The following is a 22,886-nucleotide window of genomic DNA, read 5'->3' as shown; positions in this document are numbered from 1 at the left end:
CACGGATTTCTTTTGAAATTCCAGAATTTTCGATTTTTGGTAAAATCTTTGAAAAATCATAACTTCTTTTCTACTAGTAAAAAATTTATAAACTTGGTACCGTTGGAATCGTTTTTGAAGGTACTAAATGTTCTTAGAAGACACTGTTCCATGAATCTAAATGGAAAGTATTAAAAAATGAGTTTAAAGTTGCTGTTCTAGATCACCCAGAATTGAGCCGGGGTTGGTTTTTCGCTAATTTTGGAAATTCGGCAGAATTCACCCGTTACAAACCAGTCCTTGAAGTTTATAGCTCAATTAGAGGTGCAAGTAAGGTTTAGGACAAAACAAGCGGATCGAGAATCGGAGTTTCGAGCACCAAGATATGGTAGCTCAAAGTTGGGAAAAATTCAAGACTGTTGAACAATTTCCAGATTTGGGTTTCCGACTTTGGACCTTTAGTTATGTGTCGAAACGGACTTGGATTGGTACCAAATTTTGCAATATAGTACTCCTATATGAAGGGTATTTCTCTATCAAAGTTTGTGGAAAAATACCTTCGGGAAGGTGGTTAACCAATCAACCAAAGTTTTGAAATACTAAGGCAAAACTGCCTTTAACTCCCTTTCTCTCCGTTTCCAAACATTCGGCTAAGGAAAACCTCCAAACATGGTTCATTTGTGCAAAAAAAGTCTAAGAAACATTCATGGTACATTTGGTAGGTGTTTTGCACCAAGAAATTCATTTAGTAAGACCACAACAAGTCTCACATCAAATCTGTCTAAATCCAAGGTTTTCAAGAATAAGGCAGTCACCGTATTTTCATCATAACTCACTCAATTTAACTCGAATTTGAGCACAGTTGATAGTGTTATAAACTACATTCATAGGGATATAATTTCACAGAAGAAATTGTTTTAAGATTCAGCATGCAACTGGCTCGAAATTAAGCCTAAAATTGCAGCATCATCAAATCATTCCAGCAGAACAGAGAAACAGGGCAGCCTTCTTAAAACAATTGGTTTGACTCACACACTTGGAACCAAAATGTGGATTTTATACCTTTGGAAATATGGGAACGTCTAGTTTCAAATGCCGCTGATAGCACTTGATTTTGATATCGGAGCACAGAGTTATGGATGAAATACGAACACTGGCCTGGTCATTACGAAAACAATTTCCAGATTACTAGCTTTGGAAAATAAATTCATTTGACCAACCAAAACTCAATATTTTCCAATGAAAATTTTTACACAACTAATACCACATATAAAAATCATATTCAAGCCATTAGATCATCAAAATTTGGCCTTAAAATAACCGGACAGGCAGGGGCAAAATCGGAAATTTCTATCCCATGAGTTCCTTGAGGTTTCTACTAATTAAACTCCATTAATACACCATTTCAAACACTAAATCAACATTATAAACCGCATCAATCACCATATCAGCCATCAAGACAGAGGTGGGAGTTCATAGAGCCCACCTTCCATTTTTTTCCAACATCAACCACAACTCATAAGAAATTAAGAGCTAAAAGATATACTAGAACTTCCAAAAATTGAAGTTAGAAGGCTAAATTAAAGCTTACTCTAGTTGATGTGTGACGCTCCCACTTCTCCCTAAGGCGAACCAAAGGGTATCTGCGGGACGCCTGCCCAACTCTCGCCAGGACTCACTACAATCCATCATTCAAAAGCTCGAAATACTTTAAGTAACTTCAATACATAATTAAAGTACTTCAAATATCTCACACTTACAATTATACAGCTTTCAAGCTTAAATACAACCCAACGGAAAAGGGTACAATAGCCATCCGTTATAATATAACTTAAAATCTTCAAAAGAAAGCAATATAGTACTACTCATGAGCACCCTTGGTCTCGAGCCCTGTAAAAGAAAACCACAACTTGGGATGAGCTACACAGCCCAGTGAGGTTCCAAGACACTCTAACAGTTCAAATAAATCAAGTAGATTGGGCATATCATATGCATGGTTCAAGACATTGGCATGTATAGTTCACGAGTGATTGGAGCTTATTACAGGCATAGCTCAGGATTTCATATTGGCATTTTAGCATGAAACAATTATCATGATACCAAGTAAACATATACTGTAGGATACGGTGTTCCAGTGGAACTCTGTCGGTCATCTGCACTTTATGACTTCCAGATCCCCACGGTACGGTCTGGCCATCGCCTTATCCCTCCAATGGTAATACTCGAGTATACCGAAACGGTGGCCCAGGGTTCCAACCTACCCGACCGAGCCCAGTCCTGGCTCGAGTAGGTCGGTAACTAAGGGCAGGGCCCAAGTTCAGCTTAGAGCTTACAACATGCACAGGTAACCAAGTAATTCGACAAAAGGTAAAATTCATCATTAGAGTAGGTCGAGTGAGGTAAAGTACACACTCGCCTAATAATGATGGACAGCTTCATATAACACGTGATTCATGATAATCAAGTAATCAAGTAGGTACTTAGCACGTAAGCACGTAAGCAATACAAGTTGATTTCATGGGAGCATGTAATTCACGGATATTGAATAGTCATGTAGATTGAAAATCATGTGAGCAAATAGTCAAGTAATCAAGTAGTCATGTGGTTGGTAAACGATTCACGGTTAACGGTTAAGTAGTGACGGTTAATTGACAGGCATTTGTCATATGAATAGGCCATCATTGGCCATTATCCCATTTTTACCATGTGAGAGTCGAGGAGATTCACTCCAACGACGTATGCAACCTTAGCATATCAAGTCATGTTATTCGAGCATTTCCAAGCATGAGTTATTCATCTCAAAAGAGAACGAGTGCGATAAAATACACACTCGACTCCATTTCTCAAAATCAAGTAGGCTAAGTAAATAATCTAGCAAGTTAAGCATGTATCGAGTTCATATGGTCATTTGATATGGTTAATCATTTAACCAATTCATGTAGATATACAATGCAAGTATACATTCCTTAAATAGGCATGAGTATGGTAAATACTTAACACATAGCACTTAACACTTAATAATCATGAAATAAGCATGTCCTAGACTTATTCAATTACGTATTTCTATATGGAACACTCACCTAGTCAAAACAAGCGAGTAGTTTTCAAACAAGCGTTTAGGTGTCCGCTCCGAGTTCCTCTTGGAGATTCCCTCGAGTGCCTGAGTAAACAATAATCAAGTACCACTCAATATCACTACGAATCTCTAATTATCGAGGAAGATTGTACGCTACTGCAATCTAAGGAAATCTTATGATAATGAACCTCAATTACTCGTAAATCGAGGTTCAAGAGTAAAGTTTTAAAGTCTAAAGAGAGAGACTAACATTTTCCATGAAATCGAGTTCAAGATGTTCAATCGGTATCGAGAAAAGAAGGCAAGTTTCCAAAATCTCATTTTCTAAGAAATTGAAAAATTTCAGCTTTGGTGTCAATTTAGAAAAATCGTATCTTGCACTATGTAGGTCCATATTTAGAAAGCTTGATACCGTTGGAAACTTCTTCAAAAGCGCTAAAAGTTCTTAGAAGATACTTTTCCATGATTCAAATGGAAGATACTCAAAAATTGACTCAAAGTTGCTGCTTGGGACCATTATGACAGTTTCGGGGTTGGTTTTTGACCAACTTTGAAAATCCAGCAAAATTCACACAATACGAACTAGCTTCCGAAATTTAGAACTCAATTAGAGCTACAATCAAAGTTTAAAACAAAACAAACGGAACAAGAATCAAAGTTTTGAGCGCCAAGATATAGCAGCTCAAAGTTGGCTAAAATTTCCTCCTCGATCAAGAATTTCCAGATTTAAACATGAACTTTGGGACGTTGGTTGAACACTGAAACGGACTTGGAATGGCACCAAATTTAGCAGTATTACACTACCATATAGGGGTTATTCCTCTGCAAATTTTCAAACAAAATCTAGAACGAAGAGTCAATTAACAAAACTGTTGAAGTTTTCAAGAATTTCCAAGGCAATCTGCCTCGTACCTTTGTTTTCCCTTTCTCAAACATTTGGCCACTAAAAACCTCTCAAATATGGTTCATTTGCGTAGATAATGCCTAAGAAACATCCAAGCTGTATTTGGTAGGTGATTTATACCAAAAATTTCGAATGACAAGTCCCAAGTCAAGATTGGCTAATCGGCTAAGAGAAAAGGAAAAGTTTTCCAGATTCGAAGAGCAATTTCGGGGCATCATTTGCATATCAAAATGGTCTTAGAATATCACCAAATTTTTCACAATTAAACCTCCATATGAGGACCACTCCTCTATCAAATTTCATTTGAAAATTCACACGTGAAGGTAGTTAACTAAACCATCAAAGTTCAAGAAATTTCCCAAGGCAAAACTGTCTTCTAGCTCTTCTTTCTTTTTAAACATTTTTAAACACTTTGTTTATTTATAAAACAAAGTCCAAGGAACATCTAATATAAAGTTTGGTAGATGTTGGACCTCAAAGTTTCCAAAACAACAAGTCCCAAATCATTGTTAGTTACAAAACTGTCCAAGTGGAAAATTCTATCACTGTAGCAGTTTCAAACTTTGGCCACAACTCACTCAATTCAACTTGGAATTGGGCGTGGTTGATGGCGTTGGAAAGATCTCTTATAAAGCTGAATTTTATCAGAAGAAACAATTTTCAAATTCTATCCACAAACAGCTAGTTTTTGAGCATCAAGATACAAGTCCTGTCCTGTCTCCTGGAGAGAAACGAAACAGGACAGTGATTTTCAGTCGAATGGTGTGACTCACTCAAGTGGAACCAGAATGTAAAATTGGTACCAATGGAAAGCTGGGAATGTCTAGTTTCCAATGCCACAAACGACACTTGATTTCGACATCGGAGCAAAGAGTTATAGCCGATACAAAATGACTGCCTGGGCAATACGGGATTCATTTTCCAGTTTTGCTAACTTTGGAAATCAACTCATTTGACCAACCAAATCATGTTATTTTTCAATGAAATTTTGTACACACTCACAATAACATGTAAACAACATAATCAAGTCATTAGAACTTCAAAATTGTGCACAAAATGGTCGGACAAGGCAGGGGTAAAACGGTCACTTTTGCTCCAAGCACCTCCTTTGATTTTCTACCAACAATACAACATTAATCCACTAATTTAAGCACTAAACCACCATTAATTTCATCATCAAGCATGATATCAGTCCCCAAGACAAAGGTGGGAGTTCATAGAGCCCACCCATTTCATTTTACACCATAAACAAAGCTACCCACATGATTATATAACCTTATATGTGCAATATATCTTACAAAAACTAAGATCTATGGGTTGGATGATTTGCTACCTTCTTGGATGACTAGATCAGAAATTTTTGGTCACTTTGAGCCTCAAGAAAACCGTGGAAATGAAGCTCCTCTCCTTGCCTAGATGAATCTCCAAGTTGTTGTGAGTTTGTGGTAGAAATTTCAAGTGATTTGGTGCAAGTTTGAGAAGTGAATGAAGAAGGAATTTTGGTCTCCTTCTCTTGGTGTTGCACGGCTGGTTTGAGAAGGAAAAGAGTCAGAAATTGAGGCAAGTATGTGGAGAGTTTTAATCTAGTGTGATGCGCCCATGTGAAACTAAAATGTGTGGCTCTCATTGATTCAAAGGTCAACTCTTTTTCCCGCGCGTTTCGTGTTCGATTCCTCTCGAATTTGTTTCACTAGTGCACTAAATCTCTAATACACTTATATTCATATAAATATTATTCACTCTCAATCGTCCCAAAATAAGGGTCTAAAGTTCCTAAATTAAATCGCGTGCGTAAAAACGCGTACTTCCAATTTATGCGCGATAAGACGAAATTTCTGAAAAATTCTTATAACGATAGTACTAATAACTATCACTTGAGTATTTAAACATTAAAATGCCTAATTTAGGTCCATTGTACATGTCTCCAATATTTCAAACCTATTGTACTCTCAATCGATCAAGATTTCCAAAGACGTGTTCACTATTTTCACTAAACGAGCTTCCGGAAATTAATTTTTGAAACAAGTCATTTTAAAAATATAAAGAAACTATATTTCCATGTAATTAAGTCTCAAGAGCTTAGAAAATAATATTCGGGGTAAAATCCCAAATAAATAATTAAATAAGCTAGAAATAGGAGATTAAATAAGTAAATTTTGCGAGTCCTCACATGATGTCTCAGTCAGAGATTCGGTCCCTCGTTGCTCCTAAGTGAGCCGTGAAAATCCTCCCCTTTTTAGCTAGACGTGAACTCCAAGGCTTAGGCTAAGTAGTGCTAAATTTTGAGAAGATTTGGTGGTGATTTGAGTGAGTTTTGTAGAGGAAATGGTGAAGAGCTGCAGTTGTTCCTTTGCAGTCAGCTATCCGTTCATGGCAGCTAGGAGAAATGAAATGTTGGTCTAATTCCTTTGCGTACAAATGAAGCTTGACGTCTAATATTTTAAGGCCACAAAAGTCAACCGTAATTGGTGCACATACGCGCGCGTTTTGTGCTCGATTTCTCTTAAGTTTATTGCACTAGTGCACTAAACCTCTTAGGCACTTACATTCATATAAAAATTATTCATTCTTAATTATCCCAAAATAATGGTTCAAAGTCCCTCAATTAAGCGCGTATGTGAAAACACGTATTTCCAATTTAGGCGCGATAAAATAAAACTTTCGAGAAATTCTTATAACGATCGTACCACTAACTATCACTTGAGTACTTAAACCTAAATTTGCCTATTTTAAGACCATTGAATATGTCTCAAATTTTCTCAATTGGCTAAAGTTTTCAGACACGTTTTCACTTTTCACTAATCAAGCTTTTAAGAAAACAATTCTTGAAATGAGAGGCTTTAAAAATATAACGAAACTATAAAATCATGTACTTAGGTCTAATAAGGTTAGAAAATATTATTCGTAGCAAAAATTCAAATAAATAATTAATTAAGCCAAAATTAGGGATTTTAAAATAATCGAATTTTCGAGTCCTCACATTTCCTACACAATTACTATCAATAATCAGGATAACCAAACCCAAAAATTTTACAAACATAATTATTGATTAGACTTAAATGAGACAAACTTGAGAATTTAAGGGGTAAAGATCTAAAATTAAAATTTTAAGATACAAACTGTCCAAAAGTAATACTGAATGTGCAAAATGATACAAGTTTAAGAGTGCAAAATAGAGTTCGTCCTAGAGCTTTCAAAGAAACATATTGAATTTTAGTTATATCTCTCTGTTAATACAACGCAAATAACCTTCAAGTCACTGTTGATCTCTTTTTTGTAACAATCGTACTAGCATGCAATAAAAATCAAAAAGCAAAGAATTAGTCCCAAATGAATCAACAGAAAAGGTATCATTCTAGAAACTAATCAAATAAGATTTTGGGTAGAAACGATTTATAGTGGTGGATTACGATGTTAATAGAACTCAAGCATAGAGGGTATAGAGTTCACATCTGTACTTTTATATCTGTCAATCGTATCGAAGTACACAGAGATTTGGAAAATATGAGGTTGTTAGTTTCTGCACTTGAACAATGTCGTGGGTATTATATCAATCCTTGCCATAATCCAGAACCTTGTTTTTTTTTCCAACATACATGTAGTGCAGCCTTAAATCTTTATCTGGAGGTCCTGATCAGCAACAAAAATTAGGGCCTTATCTCAGTACAAACACCAACAAAAAGAAAAATCAAAGTATAAGAAAAGAAGCTGCATACAAATTTGTACCAGATCATTGAGACCAAATGACATCGTATTTTTTGTTCATCATTCGAATTGTTAAAATAGAAATTAACCGGAGTAACAAATAGCAATATACCAAAAAAACATGGCAAAAGCAAAATTTAGTATTAACTGGGCATTATAAGTTTATAACTACATCTATCATAATAAGATTTCATATCAATACTACGTTTAACTAAATACATCTTGGAGTTACCCGAAACTAAGCAAATTTCAACATATGCTTGGATCTTGCAACATTGCCTTTGTGTGACAAGGAGAAGGTAGTAACTCAAACATGATATAGTGCCACGCTTTGCTACAAAAATAAGGTAAATATGTAAAGCGAAAAAATTTTCTTATATTTGAAGATAACATATGCTTGGATCTTGCAACATTGCCTTTGTGTGACAAGGAGAAGGCAGTAACTCGAACATGATATAGTGCCATGCTTTGCTACAAAAATAAGGTAAATATGTTAAGCGAAAAAATTTTCTTATATTTGAAGATATGTGTAGTGATAATAGAATTGTAACCTTCAAAAACCCAGCAAAAGGATTCACTTTTTTAACGTCTCGAACTTTACAGGAATTAAATCAGGCACGTACCATGGTCACAGCTACAAATTATCCATAATATTACATCAAAGTTAATCACTAAAAAGTTTTGTGGTAATTTCTATGCCACTACGGACTTGAAAACAAAAACATATAGAAAAACAAAAAAGTGGGCGTCATACTGGTAAAATCTTGTATGTTTCCCTTGGCATAGGATTTGCGAAAATAGAGAAAAAACATTATTACTACATAACATCAAAGATGGAATGTAATGTACTAAACTCTCACTAGTTTATTAATAAATTTAAGTAGTGCAAAGGTTGGCTGACTACTTACAGAGCGAAGAATGTCTCAACTACAATTTCGGCAATCTAAAATTAGCTTTATGCACAGTTAATATGAAATCTGTGCATATGTATATGACTGATTGCGTATTTGCTATATATTTAAAAAGTCATTGGAGACCATATATTTAATCACAGTATATATCACGTATCGCATATCACAACTAACTTTATAAATACTCTACCTTACTTGAACACAATTTTAACTCCTGCAATATTATGGGAGAATAAAATTTGTATAATAATAATATCAAACAATCAATCATGGCATACACTATATAACATATATTAAACTTCACAATTATTTTTCACACTCCCCCTTTATATTTAATGATTTAACATTCACACTTCTATATTTCATTTTTACACTTGATCACCATTGAGATTGGTATGTGTGCACATAAATGTATTGCTCTATGCTTACTATTACGTTTACATGCACTTTTTTAATGAATTGCTCATTTCCTTTATCAGCCTCACCTAATGACCGATCACTAACAATTGCTAGAATCTGATTCAAATGGACACCGAAAGTTGTTGGCAAAAAAATTAAACCAAGCTATTTAGGATTTTAATAGTTTTAGAAGTTGATTTGTTATTTGGTAACTGGATTAGAATTTGTGTCAAAGTTGGTTTTGGAAATATAGTTGGGTTGTGTTTAAAAATTTGTATTGGAATAGGTGTTACGGTTTTATGGGTCTATTTAAAGACTTGATTCTGACTTTTGTTATTGGAGGAATTGTGATTTTTGAATTATCAAATTATTTCCTCTCCAGCATAATACTTTGCCATCCTCCATCCGTAAGGGTGATTAGACAATTGAGGGTACGAAACTTTGTTGTTATATTTTTACTTTTACAACTTATTGTTTCCGGGAATTCTGCTTGTGAATTGTAGATTTGTGGCCATTTGATCCTTCGTTTTTTGTCTTGGAAGGTTATTCGTCCTTTCTTTGATTTATTGATTGATTTTGTGAGATTCCGAGGTTACTTCCGCCACATAATTTTTTGTGCTAATAAAAGTTAAAACAATACATTGAAGCCAACCACTATCCACAGGGTAAAATACCTTTTGCCCCCTGTAGTTTGATATTTTACCACATAAATTGTGATGATTTTAAAATTCATATATAACCCTCTCATAATTTGGATTAAAGTGTCACCACGAGTTTTTTCGTTAAAATTAATGGTGAATAGGGAAAAGTCAAAACTAAACTAATAAATGAACAAATTTACCCTTTGATTACTTCTTTTTTCCCCCTAAAAATAAAAAAGAAGAAATTTAAACAAAAAAAAGAGATAAATAATAAATGTAAGATACCATTAAAGATTTGGTTTGAAAACCTATAATGATAGTTGTAGTGAAAAAATATTTCGTAATAAAGCCTCTTGGAAAGCCTTATCCCATGCTTGCCATGTTTCACAAGAAAGTGCCGACAAAATAATTTGAACAACAATGCAGTGAGCTAAACATAAAAGTAAGAACCAAATAGTTACAAGACCATTTTAAAGCACTCAACCCAATATCTTTTGTTATGTTAACACTTAGAAGATGATTTTCCATCCATGTTAAACACGAGTAATTCATTTTCCAGGTTTCCATGCAATGGTGTGATGCATAGTTTTCAATCCCATCACGCATATGCAATAAAGAAGGAATCAAAACTTGCAAGTCATGGAAAACAAAGATTAAACTATAATCCGTAAGTGTAAGATGAAAATTGGAAATGGGCAAGTTGCAACAGTAAATAACCACTTGTTTATTACAAAATTGGTAAAGAGGAAAAAGCCATGTGTATTTACCACTATGACTGCCTCTTTTAACTTATCACTAAACATAGAATACTGTAGAAGGTATCAGCCCAATCCTTCCCATAATAGGAAGACTATGATTCTTCCCGGAACCAACGTAGTTTAGCCTTCAATTTTATGGGTTTCCAGTTCGGCAATGCTCTTCGGGATTGCAGCCTCTATTGTAGCCATTTACTGGTTTTCCTGGTCTACAATTTTCTTTGTTCTGCCCGTTGCATGCAGTTCCATCTGCATTCATAGCACCATTTGAGATTGAATTATTAGCATATGAAGATGGCGCACTCACCAAAAGCGCAACAATGCAAAGCAAAAGGATATTATTGCAAGACTTCACCATCTCGAATGAACAACGAGATGGTCTTTTTGACTTGCAATATCAAAATCCTCTAAGCTTTTTGGGTTCGAGTTGAATGTTGCTCGTGATAGGCTTATATAGTGGTAAAAGGTTAAATTATATAACGACTTTGCTTGTTTTGTGGAATAATTTGGGAGGGTCAGAATCACATTCTAGAAATAGAAAGTAAACATGAAGTATTTGTCACTGGAACCACCTCCTTCGTAGGGAATTGAATATGTAGCCTACAATAAGAAATTTCTTCCACATTTACTATCAGTAACAAAAATTTGCAATATTTCCTGCACAATTACTATCAATAATCCGGATAACCAAACCCAAAAATTTTACAAACATAATTATTGATTAGATTTAAATGAGACGAACTTGAGAATTTAAGGGGTAAAGATCTAAAATTAAAATTTTAAGATACAAACTTTCCAAAAGTAATACTGAATGTGCAAAATGATACAAGTTTAAGAGTGCAAAATAGAGTTCGTCCCAGAGCTTTCAAAGAAACATATTGAATTTTAGTTATATCTCTCTGTTAATACAACGCAAATAACCTTCAAGTCACTGTTGATCTCTTTTTTATAACAATCGTACTAGCATGCAATAAATATCAAAAAGCAAAGAATTAGTCCCAAATGAATCAACAGAAAAGGTATCATTCTAGAAACTAATCAAATAAGATTTTGGGTAGAAACGATTTATAGTGGAGGATTACGATGTTAATAGAACTCAAGCATAGAGGGTATAGAGTTCACATCTGTACTTTTATATCAGTCAATCGTATCGAAGTACACAGAGATTTGGAAAATATGAGGTTGTTAGTTTCTGCACTTGAACAATGTCGTGGGTATTATATCAATCCTTGCCATAATCCAGAACCTTGTTTTTTTTTCCAAACATACATGTAGTGCAGCCTTAAATCTTTATCTGGAGGTCCTGATCAGCAACAAAAATTAGGGCCTTATCTCAGTACAAACGCCAACAAAAAAAAAATCAAAGTATAAGAAAAGAATTGGCGTACAAATTTGTACCAGATCATTGAGGCCAAATGACATCGTATTTGTTGTTCATCATTCGAATTGTTAAAATAGAAATTAACAGGAGTGACAAATTGCAATATACCAAAAAAACATGGCAAAAGCAAAATTTAGTATTAACTGTGCATTATAAGTTTAAAACTACATCTATCATAATAAGATTTTATATCAATACTACGTTTAACTAAATACATCTTGAAGTTATCCGAAACTAAGCAAATTTCAACATATGCTTGGATCTTGCAACATTGCCTTCGTGTGACAAGGAGAAGGCAGTAACTCGAACATGATATAGTGCCATGCTTTGCTTCAAAAATAAGGTAAATATGTTAAGCGAAAAAATTTTCTTATATTTGAAGATATGTGTAGTGATAATAGAATTGTAACCTTCAAAAACCCAGCAAAAGGATTCACTTTTTTAACGTCTCGAACTTTACTGGAATTAAATCAGGCACGTACCACGGTCACAACCACAAATTATCCATAATATTACATCAAAGTTAATCACTAAAAAGTTTTGTGGTAATTTCTATGCCACTACGGACTTGAAAACAAAAACATATAGAAAAACAAAAAAGTGGGCGTCATACTGGTAAAATCTTGTATGTTTCCCTTGGCATAGGATTTGCGAAAATAGAGAAAAAACATTATTACTACATAACATCAAAGATGGAATGTAATGTACTAAACTCTCACTAGTTTATTAATAAATTTAAGTAGTGCAAAGGTTGGCTGACTACTTACAGAGCGAAGAATGTCTCAACTACAATTTCGGCAATCTAAAATTAGCTTTATGCACAGTTAATATGAAATCTGTGCATATGTATATGACTGATTGCGTATTTGCTATATATTTAAAAAGTCATTGGAGACCATATATTTAATCACAGTATATATCACGTATCGCATATCACAACTAACTTTATAAATACTCTACCTTACTTGAACACAATTTTAACTCCTGCAATATTATGGGAGAATAAAATTTGTATAATAATAATATCAAACAATCAATCATGGCATACACTATATAACATATATTAAACTTCACAATTATTTTTCACACTCCCCCTTTATATTTAATGATTTAACATTCACACTTCTATATTTCATTTTTACACTTGATCACCATTGAGATTGGTATGTGTGCACATAAATGTATTGCTCTATGCTTACTATTACGTTTACATGCACTTTTTTAATGAATTGCTCATTTCCTTTATCAGCCTCACCTAATGACCGATCACTAACAATTGCTAGAATCTGATTCAAATGGACACCGAAAGTTGTTGGCAAAAAAATTAAACCAAGCTATTTAGGATTTTAATAGTTTTAGAAGTTGATTTGTTATTTGGTAACTGGATTAGAATTTGTGTCAAAGTTGGTTTTGGAAATATAGTTGGGTTGTGTTTAAAAATTTGTATTGGAATAGGTGTTACGGTTTTATGGGTCTATTTAAAGACTTGATTCTGACTTTTGTTATTGGAGGAATTGTGATTTTTGAATTATCAAATTATTTCCTCTCCAGCATAATACTTTGCCATCCTCCATCCGTAAGGGTGATTAGACAATTGAGGGTACGAAACTTTGTTGTTATATTTTTACTTTTACAACTTATTGTTTCCGGGAATTCTGCTTGTGAATTGTAGATTTGTGGCCATTTGATCCTTCGTTTTTTGTCTTGGAAGGTTATTCGTCCTTTCTTTGATTTATTGATTGATTTTGTGAGATTCCGAGGTTACTTCCGCCACATAATTTTTTGTGCTAATAAAAGTTAAAACAATACATTGAAGCCAACCACTATCCACAGGGTAAAATACCTTTTGCCCCCTGTAGTTTGATATTTTACCACATAAATTGTGATGATTTTAAAATTCATATATAACCCTCTCATAATTTGGATTAAAGTGTCACCACGAGTTTTTTCGTTAAAATTAATGGTGAATAGGGAAAAGTCAAAACTAAACTAATAAATGAACAAATTTACCCTTTGATTACTTCTTTTTTCCCCCTAAAAATAAAAAAGAAGAAATTGAAACAAAAAAAAGAGATAAATAATAAATATAAGATACCATTAAAGATTTGGTTTGAAAACCTATAATGATAGTTGTAGTGAAAAAATATTTCGTAATAAAGCCTCTTGGAAAGCCTTATCCCATGCTTGCCATGTTTCACAAGAAAGTGCCGACAAAATAATTTGAACAACAATGCAGTGAGCTAAACATAAAAGTAAGAACCAAATAGTTACAAGACCATTTTAAAGCACTCAACCCAATATCTTTTGTTATGTTAACACTTAGAAGATGATTTTCCATCTATGTTAAACACGAGTAATTCATTTTCGAGGTTTCCATGCAATGGTGTGATGCATAGTTTTAAATCCCATCACGCATATGCAATAAAGAAGGAATCAAAACTTGCAAGTCATGGAAAACAAAGATGAAATTATAATCCGTAAGTGTAAGATGAAACTTGGAAATGGGCAGGTTGCAACAGTAAATAACCACTTGTTTATTACAAAATTGGTAAAGAGGAAAAAGCCATGTGTATTTACCACTATGACAGCCTCTTTTAACTTATCACTAAACATAGAATACTGTAGAAGGTATCAGCCCAATCCTTCCCATAATAGGAAGACTATGATTCTTCCCGGAACCAACGTAGTTTTGCCTTCAATTTTATGGGTTTCCAGTTCGGCAATGCTCTTCGGGATTGCAGCCTCTGTTGTATCCATTTACTGGTTTTCCTGGTCTACAATTTTCTTTGTTCTGTCCGTTGCACGGAGTTCCATCTGCATTCATAGCACCATTTGAGATTGAATTATTAGCATATGAAGACGGCGCACTCACCAAAAGCGCAACAATGCAAAGCAAAAGGATTTTATTGCAAGACTTCACCATCTCGATGAACAACGAGATGGTCTTTTTGACTTGCAATATCAAAATCCTCTAAGCTTTTTGGGTTCGAGTTGAATGTTGCTCGTGATAGGCTTATATAGTGGTAAAAGGTTAAATTATATAACGACTTTGCTTGTTTTGTGGAATAATTTGAGAGGGTCAGAATCACATTCTAGAAATAGAAAGTAAACATGAAGTATTTGTCACTGGAACCACCTCCTTCGTAGGGAATTGAATACGTAGCCTACAATAAGAAATTTCTTCCACATTTACTATCAGTAACAAAAATTTGCAATATTTCCTGCACAATTACTATCAATAATCAGGATAACCAAACCCAAAAATTTTACAAACATAATTATTGATTAGATTTAAATGAGACGAACTTGAGAATTTAAGGGGTAAAGATCTAAAATTAAAATTTTAAGATACAAACTTTCCAAAAGTAATACTGAATGTGCAAAATGATACAAGTTTAAGAGTGCAAAATAGAGTTCGTCCCAGAGCTTTCAAAGAAACATATTGAATTTTAGTTATATCTCTCTGTTAATACAACGCAAATAACCTTCAAGTCACTGTTGATCTCTTTTTTATAACAATCGTACTAGCATGCAATAAATATCAAAAAGCAAAGAATTAGTCCCAAATGAATCAACAGAAAAGGTATCATTCTAGAAACTAATCAAATAAGATTTTGGGTAGAAACGATTTATAGTGGAGGATTACGATGTTAATAGAACTCAAGCATAGAGGGTATAGAGTTCACATCTGTACTTTTATATCTATCAATCGTATCGAAGCACACAGAGATTTGGAAAATATGAGGTTGTTAGTTTCTGCACTTGAACAATGTCGTGGGTATTATATCAATTCTTGTCATAATCCAGAACCTTGTTATTTTTTCCAAACATACGAGTAGTGCAGCCTTAAATCTTTATCTGGAGGTCCTGATCAGCAACAAAAATTTGGGCCTTATCTCAGTACAAACGCCAACAAAAAAAAAATCAAAGTATAAGAAAAGAATTTGCGTACAAATTTGTACCAGATCATTGAGACCAAATGACATCGTATTTGTTGTTCATCATTCAAATTGTTAAAATAGAAATTAACAGGAGTAACAAATAGCAATATACCAAAAAAACATGGCAACAGCAAAATTTAGTATTAACTGTGCATTATAAGTTTATAACTACATCTATCATAATAAGATTTCATATCAATACTCCGTTTAACTAAATACATCTTGGAGTTACCCGAAACTAAGCAAATTTCAACATATGCTTGGATCTTGCAACATTGCCTTCGTGTGACAAGGACAAGGCAGTAACTCGAACATGATATAGTGTCATGCTTTGCTTAAAAAATAAGGTAAATATGTTAAGCGAAAAAATTTTCTTATATTTGAAGATATGTGTAGTGATAATAGAATTGTAACCTTCAAAAACCTAGCAAAAGGATTCACTTTTTTAACGTCTCGAACTTTACAGGAATTAAATCAGGCACGTACCATGGTCAAAACCACAAATTATCCATAATATTACATCAAAGTTAATCACTAAAAAGTTTTGTGGTAATTTCTATGCCACTACGGACTTGAAAACAAAAACATATAGAAAAACAAAAAAGTGGGCATCATACTGGTAAAATCTTGTATGTTTCCCTTGGCATAGGATTTGCGAAAATAGAGAAAAAACATTATTACTACATAACATCAAAGATGGAATGTAATGTACTAAACTCTCACTAGTTTATTAATAAATTTAAGTAGTGCAAAGGTTGGCTGACTACTTACAGAGTGAAGAATGTCTCAACTACAATTTCGGCAATCTAAAATTAGCTTTATGCACAGTTAATATGAAATCTGTGCATATGTATATGACTGATTGCGTATTTGCTATATATTTAAAAAGTCATTGGAGGCCATATATTTAATCACAGTATATATCACGTATCGCATATCACAACTAACTTTATAAATACTCTACCTTATTTGAACACAATTTTAACTCCTGCAATATTATGGGAGAATAAAATTTGTATAATAATAATATCAAACAATCAATCATGGCATACACTATATAACATATATTAAACTTCACAATTATTTTTCACACTCCCCCTTTATATTTAATGATTTAACATTCACACTTCTATATTTCATTTTTGCACCTGATCACCATTGAGATTGATATGTGTGCACATAAATGTATTGCTCTATGCTTACTATTACGTTTACATGCACTTTTTTAATGAATTGCTTATTTCCTTTATCAGCCTCACCTAATGACCGATCACTGACAATTGCTAGACTCTGATTCAAATGGACACTGAAAGTTGTTGGCAAAAAAATTAAACCAAGCTATTTAGGATTTTAATAGTTTTAGAAGTTGATTTGTTATTTGGTAACTGGATTAGAATTTGTGTCAAAGTTGGTTTTGGAAATATAGTTGGGTTGGGTTTAAACATTAGTATTGGAATAGGTGTTACGGTTTTTTGTGTCTATTTAAAGACTTGAGTGTGACTTTTGTTATTGGAGGAATTGTGATTTTTGAATTATCAAATTATTTCCTCTCCAGCATAATACTTTGCCATCCTCCATCCGTAATGGTGATTAGACAATTGAGGGTACGAAACTTTGTTGTTATATTTTTACTTTTACAACTTATTGTTTCCGAGAATTCTGCTTGTGAATTGTAGATTTGTGGCCATTTGTTCCTTCGTTTTTTGTCTTGGAAGCTTATTCGTCCTTTCTTTGATTTATTGATTGATTTTGTGAGATTCCGAGGTTACTTCCGCCACGTAATTTTTTGTGCTAATAAAAGTTAAAACAATACATTGAAGCCAACCACTATCCACAGGGTGAAATACCTTTTGCCCCCTGTAGTTTGATATTTTACCACATAAATTGTGAAGATTTTAAAATTCATATATAACTCTCTCATAATTTGGATTAAAGTGTCACCATGAGTTTTTTCGTTAAAATTAATGGTGAATAGGGAAAAGTCAAAACTAAACTAATAAATGAAAAAATTTACACTTTGATTACTTCTTTTTTCCCCCTAAAAATAAAAAAGAAGAAATTGAAACAAAAAAAAGAGATAAATAATAAATATAAGATACCATTAAAGATTTGGTTTGAAAACCTATAATGATAGTTGTAGTGAAAAAATATTTCGTAATAAAGCCTCTTGGAAAGCCTTATCCCATGCTTGCCATGTTTCACAAGAAAGTGCCGACAAAATAATTTGAACAACAATGCAGTGAGCTAAACATAAAAGTAAGAACCAAATAGTTACAAGACCATTTTAAAGCACTCAACCCAATATCTTTTGTTATGTTAACACTTAGAAGATGATTTTCCATCTATGTTAAACACGAGTAATTCATTTTCGAGGTTTCCATGCAATGGTGTGATGCATAGTTTTAAATCCCATCACGCATATGCAATAAAGAAGGAATCAAAACTTGCAAGTCATGGAAAACAAAGATGAAACTATAATCCGTAAGTGTAAGATGAAACTTGGAAATGGGCAGGTTGCAACAGTAAATAACCACTTGTTTATTACAAAATTGGTAAAGAGGAAAAAGCCATGTGTATTTACCACTATGACAGCCTCTTTTAACTTATCACTAAACATAGAATACTGTAGAAGGTATCAGCCCAATCCTTCCCATAATAGGAAGACTATGATTCTTCCCGGAACCAACGTAGTTTTGCCTTCAATTTTATGGGTTTCCAGTTCGGCAATGCTCTTCGGGATTGCAGCCTCTGTTGTATCCATTTACTGGTTTTCCTGGTCTACAATTTTCTTTGTTCTGTCCGTTGCACGGAGTTCCATCTGCATTCATAGCACCATTTGAGATTGAATTATTAGCATATGAAGACGGCGCACTCACCAAAAGCGCAACAATGCAAAGCAAAAGGATTTTATTGCAAGACTTCACCATCTCGATGAACAACGAGATGGTCTTTTTGACTTGCAATATCAAAATCCTCTAAGCTTTTTGGGTTCGAGTTGAATGTTGCTCGTGATAGGCTTATATAGTGGTAAAAGGTTAAATTATATAACGACTTTGCTTGTTTTGTGGAATAATTTGAGAGGGTCAGAATCACATTCTAGAAATAGAAAGTAAACATGAAGTATTTGTCACTGGAACCACCTCCTTCGTAGGGAATTGAATACGTAGCCTACAATAAGAAATTTCTTCCACATTTACTATCAGTAACAAAAATTTGCAATATTTCCTGCACAATTACTATCAATAATCAGGATAACCAAACCCAAAAATTTTACAAACATAATTATTGATTAGATTTAAATGAGACGAACTTGAGAATTTAAGGGGTAAAGATCTAAAATTAAAATTTTAAGATACAAACTTTCCAAAAGTAATACTGAATGTGCAAAATGATACAAGTTTAAGAGTGCAAAATAGAGTTCGTCCCAGAGCTTTCAAAGAAACATATTGAATTTTAGTTATATCTCTCTGTTAATACAACGCAAATAACCTTCAAGTCACTGTTGATCTCTTTTTTATAACAATCGTACTAGCATGCAATAAATATCAAAAAGCAAAGAATTAGTCCCAAATGAATCAACAGAAAAGGTATCATTCTAGAAACTAATCAAATAAGATTTTGGGTAGAAACGATTTATAGTGGAGGATTACGATGTTAATAGAACTCAAGCATAGAGGGTATAGAGTTCACATCTGTACTTTTATATCTATCAATCGTATCGAAGCACACAGAGATTTGGAAAATATGAGGTTGTTAGTTTCTGCACTTGAACAATGTCGTGGGTATTATATCAATTCTTGTCATAATCCAGAACCTTGTTATTTTTTCCAAACATACGAGTAGTGCAGCCTTAAATCTTTATCTGGAGGTCCTGATCAGCAACAAAAATTTGGGCCTTATCTCAGTACAAACGCCAGCAAAAAAAAAAATCAAAGTATAAGAAAAGAATTTGCGTACAAATTTGTACCAGATCATTGAGACCAAATGACATCGTATTTGTTGTTCATCATTCAAATTGTTAAAATAGAAATTAACAGGAGTAACAAATAGCAATATACCAAAAAAACATGGCAACAGCAAAATTTAGTATTAACTGTGCATTATAAGTTTATAACTACATCTATCATAATAAGATTTCATATCAATACTCCGTTTAACTAAATACATCTTGGAGTTACCCGAAACTAAGCAAATTTCAACATATGCTTGGATCTTGCAACATTGCCTTCGTGTGACAAGGACAAGGCAGTAACTCGAACATGATATAGTGTCATGCTTTGCTTAAAAAATAAGGTAAATATGTTAAGCGAAAAAATTTTCTTATATTTGAAGATATGTGTAGTGATAATAGAATTGTAACCTTCAAAAACCTAGCAAAAGGATTCACTTTTTTAACGTCTCGAACTTTACAGGAATTAAATCAGGCACGTACCATGGTCAAAACCACAAATTATCCATAATATTACATCAAAGTTAATCACTAAAAAGTTTTGTGGTAATTTCTATGCCACTACGGACTTGAAAACAAAAACATATAGAAAAACAAAAAAGTGGGCATCATACTGGTAAAATCTTGTATGTTTCCCTTGGCATAGGATTTGCGAAAATAGAGAAAAAACATTATTACTACATAACATCAAAGATGGAATGTAATGTACTAAACTCTCACTAGTTTATTAATAAATTTAAGTAGTGCAAAGGTTGGCTGACTACTTACAGAGTGAAGAATGTCTCAACTACAATTTCGGCAATCTAAAATTAGCTTTATGCACAGTTAATATGAAATCTGTGCATATGTATATGACTGATTGCGTATTTGCTATATATTTAAAAAGTCATTGGAGGCCATATATTTAATCACAGTATATATCACGTATCGCATATCACAACTAACTTTATAAATACTCTACCTTATTTGAACACAATTTTAACTCCTGCAATATTATGGGAGAATAAAATTTGTATAATAATAATATCAAACAATCAATCATGGCATACACTATATAACATATATTAAACTTCACAATTATTTTTCACACTCCCCCTTTATATTTAATGATTTAACATTCACACTTCTATATTTCATTTTTGCACCTGATCACCATTGAGATTGATATGTGTGCACATAAATGTATTGCTCTATGCTTACTATTACGTTTACATGCACTTTTTTAATGAATTGCTTATTTCCTTTATCAGCCTCACCTAATGACCGATCACTGACAATTGCTAGACTCTGATTCAAATGGACACTGAAAGTTGTTGGCAAAAAAATTAAACCAAGCTATTTAGGATTTTAATAGTTTTAGAAGTTGATTTGTTATTTGGTAACTGGATTAGAATTTGTGTCAAAGTTGGTTTTGGAAATATAGTTGGGTTGGGTTTAAACATTAGTATTGGAATAGGTGTTACGGTTTTTTGTGTCTATTTAAAGACTTGAGTGTGACTTTTGTTATTGGAGGAATTGTGATTTTTGAATTATCAAATTATTTCCTCTCCAGCATAATACTTTGCCATCCTCCATCCGTAATGGTGATTAGACAATTGAGGGTACGAAACTTTGTTGTTATATTTTTACTTTTACAACTTATTGTTTCCGAGAATTCTGCTTGTGAATTGTAGATTTGTGGCCATTTGTTCCTTCGTTTTTTGTCTTGGAAGCTTATTCGTCCTTTCTTTGATTTATTGATTGATTTTGTGAGATTCCGAGGTTACTTCCGCCACGTAATTTTTTGTGCTAATAAAAGTTAAAACAATACATTGAAGCCAACCACTATCCACAGGGTGAAATACCTTTTGCCCCCTGTAGTTTGATATTTTACCACATAAATTGTGAAGATTTTAAAATTCATATATAACTCTCTCATAATTTGGATTAAAGTGTCACCATGAGTTTTTTCGTTAAAATTAATGGTGAATAGGGAAAAGTCAAAACTAAACTAATAAATGAAAAAATTTACACTTTGATTACTTCTTTTTTCCCCCTAAAAATAAAAAAGAAGAAATTGAAACAAAAAAAAGAGATAAATAATAAATATAAGATACCATTAAAGATTTGGTTTGAAAACCTATAATGATAGTTGTAGTGAAAAAATATTTCGTAATAAAGCCTCTTGGAAAGCCTTATCCCATGCTTGCCATGTTTCACAAGAAAGCGCCGACAAAATAATTTGAACAACAATGCAGTGAGCTAAACATAAAAGTAAGAACCAAATAGTTACAAGACCATTTTAAAGCACTCAACCCAATATCTTTTGTTATGTTAACACTTAGAAGATGATTTTCCATCTATGTTAAACACGAGTAATTCATTTTCGAGGTTTCCATGCAATGGTGTGATGCATAGTTTTAAATCCCATCACGCATATGCAATAAAGAAGGAATCAAAACTTGCAAGTCATGGAAAACAAAGATGAAACTATAATCCGTAAGTGTAAGATGAAACTTGGAAATGGGCAGGTTGCAACAGTAAATAACCACTTGTTTATTACAAAATTGGTAAAGAGGAAAAAGCCATGTGTATTTACCACTATGACAGCCTCTTTTAACTTATCACTAAACATAGAATACTGTAGAAGGTATCAGCCCAATCCTTCCCATAATAGGAAGACTATGATTCTTCCCGGAACCAACGTAGTTTTGCCTTCAATTTTATGGGTTTCCAGTTCGGCAATGCTCTTCGGGATTGCAGCCTCTGTTGTATCCATTTACTGGTTTTCCTGGTCTACAATTTTCTTTGTTCTGTCCGTTGCACGGAGTTCCATCTGCATTCATAGCACCATTTGAGATTGAATTATTAGCATATGAAGACGGCGCACTCACCAAAAGCGCAACAATGCAAAGCAAAAGGATTTTATTGCAAGACTTCACCATCTCGATGAACAACGAGATGGTCTTTTTGACTTGCAATATCAAAATCCTCTAAGCTTTTTGGGTTCGAGTTGAATGTTGCTCGTGATAGGCTTATATAGTGGTAAAAGGTTAAATTATATAACGACTTTGCTTGTTTTGTGGAATAATTTGAGAGGGTCAGAATCACATTCTAGAAATAGAAAGTAAACATGAAGTATTTGTCACTGGAACCACCTCCTTCGTAGGGAATTGAATACGTAGCCTACAATAAGAAATTTCTTCCACATTTACTATCAGTAACAAAAATTTGCAATATTTCCTGCACAATTACTATCAATAATC

At 33.3% G+C, this 22,886-nt stretch overlaps 1 long non-coding RNA gene across 1 annotated transcript; it reads right to left on the bottom strand.

Moving 5' to 3' along the window:
• Positions 1-1,555: 1,555 nt before the first annotated feature.
• Positions 1,556-5,478, bottom strand: LOC140014448 (uncharacterized). Its single transcript, XR_011821210.1, has 3 exons — positions 5,293-5,478; positions 3,060-3,139; positions 1,556-1,869 (listed from the first exon to the last, which is right to left on the bottom strand). It is a non-coding gene; the product is annotated as an uncharacterized lncRNA (long non-coding RNA).
• Between the last annotated feature and the right edge of the window lie 17,408 nt (positions 5,479-22,886).

This window comes from Coffea arabica, chromosome 9c, assembly GCF_036785885.1.
Source record: "Coffea arabica cultivar ET-39 chromosome 9c, Coffea Arabica ET-39 HiFi, whole genome shotgun sequence".
NCBI lineage: Eukaryota > Viridiplantae > Streptophyta > Magnoliopsida > Gentianales > Rubiaceae > Coffea > Coffea arabica.
This window is presented reverse-complemented; position numbering and strand designations above follow the sequence as displayed.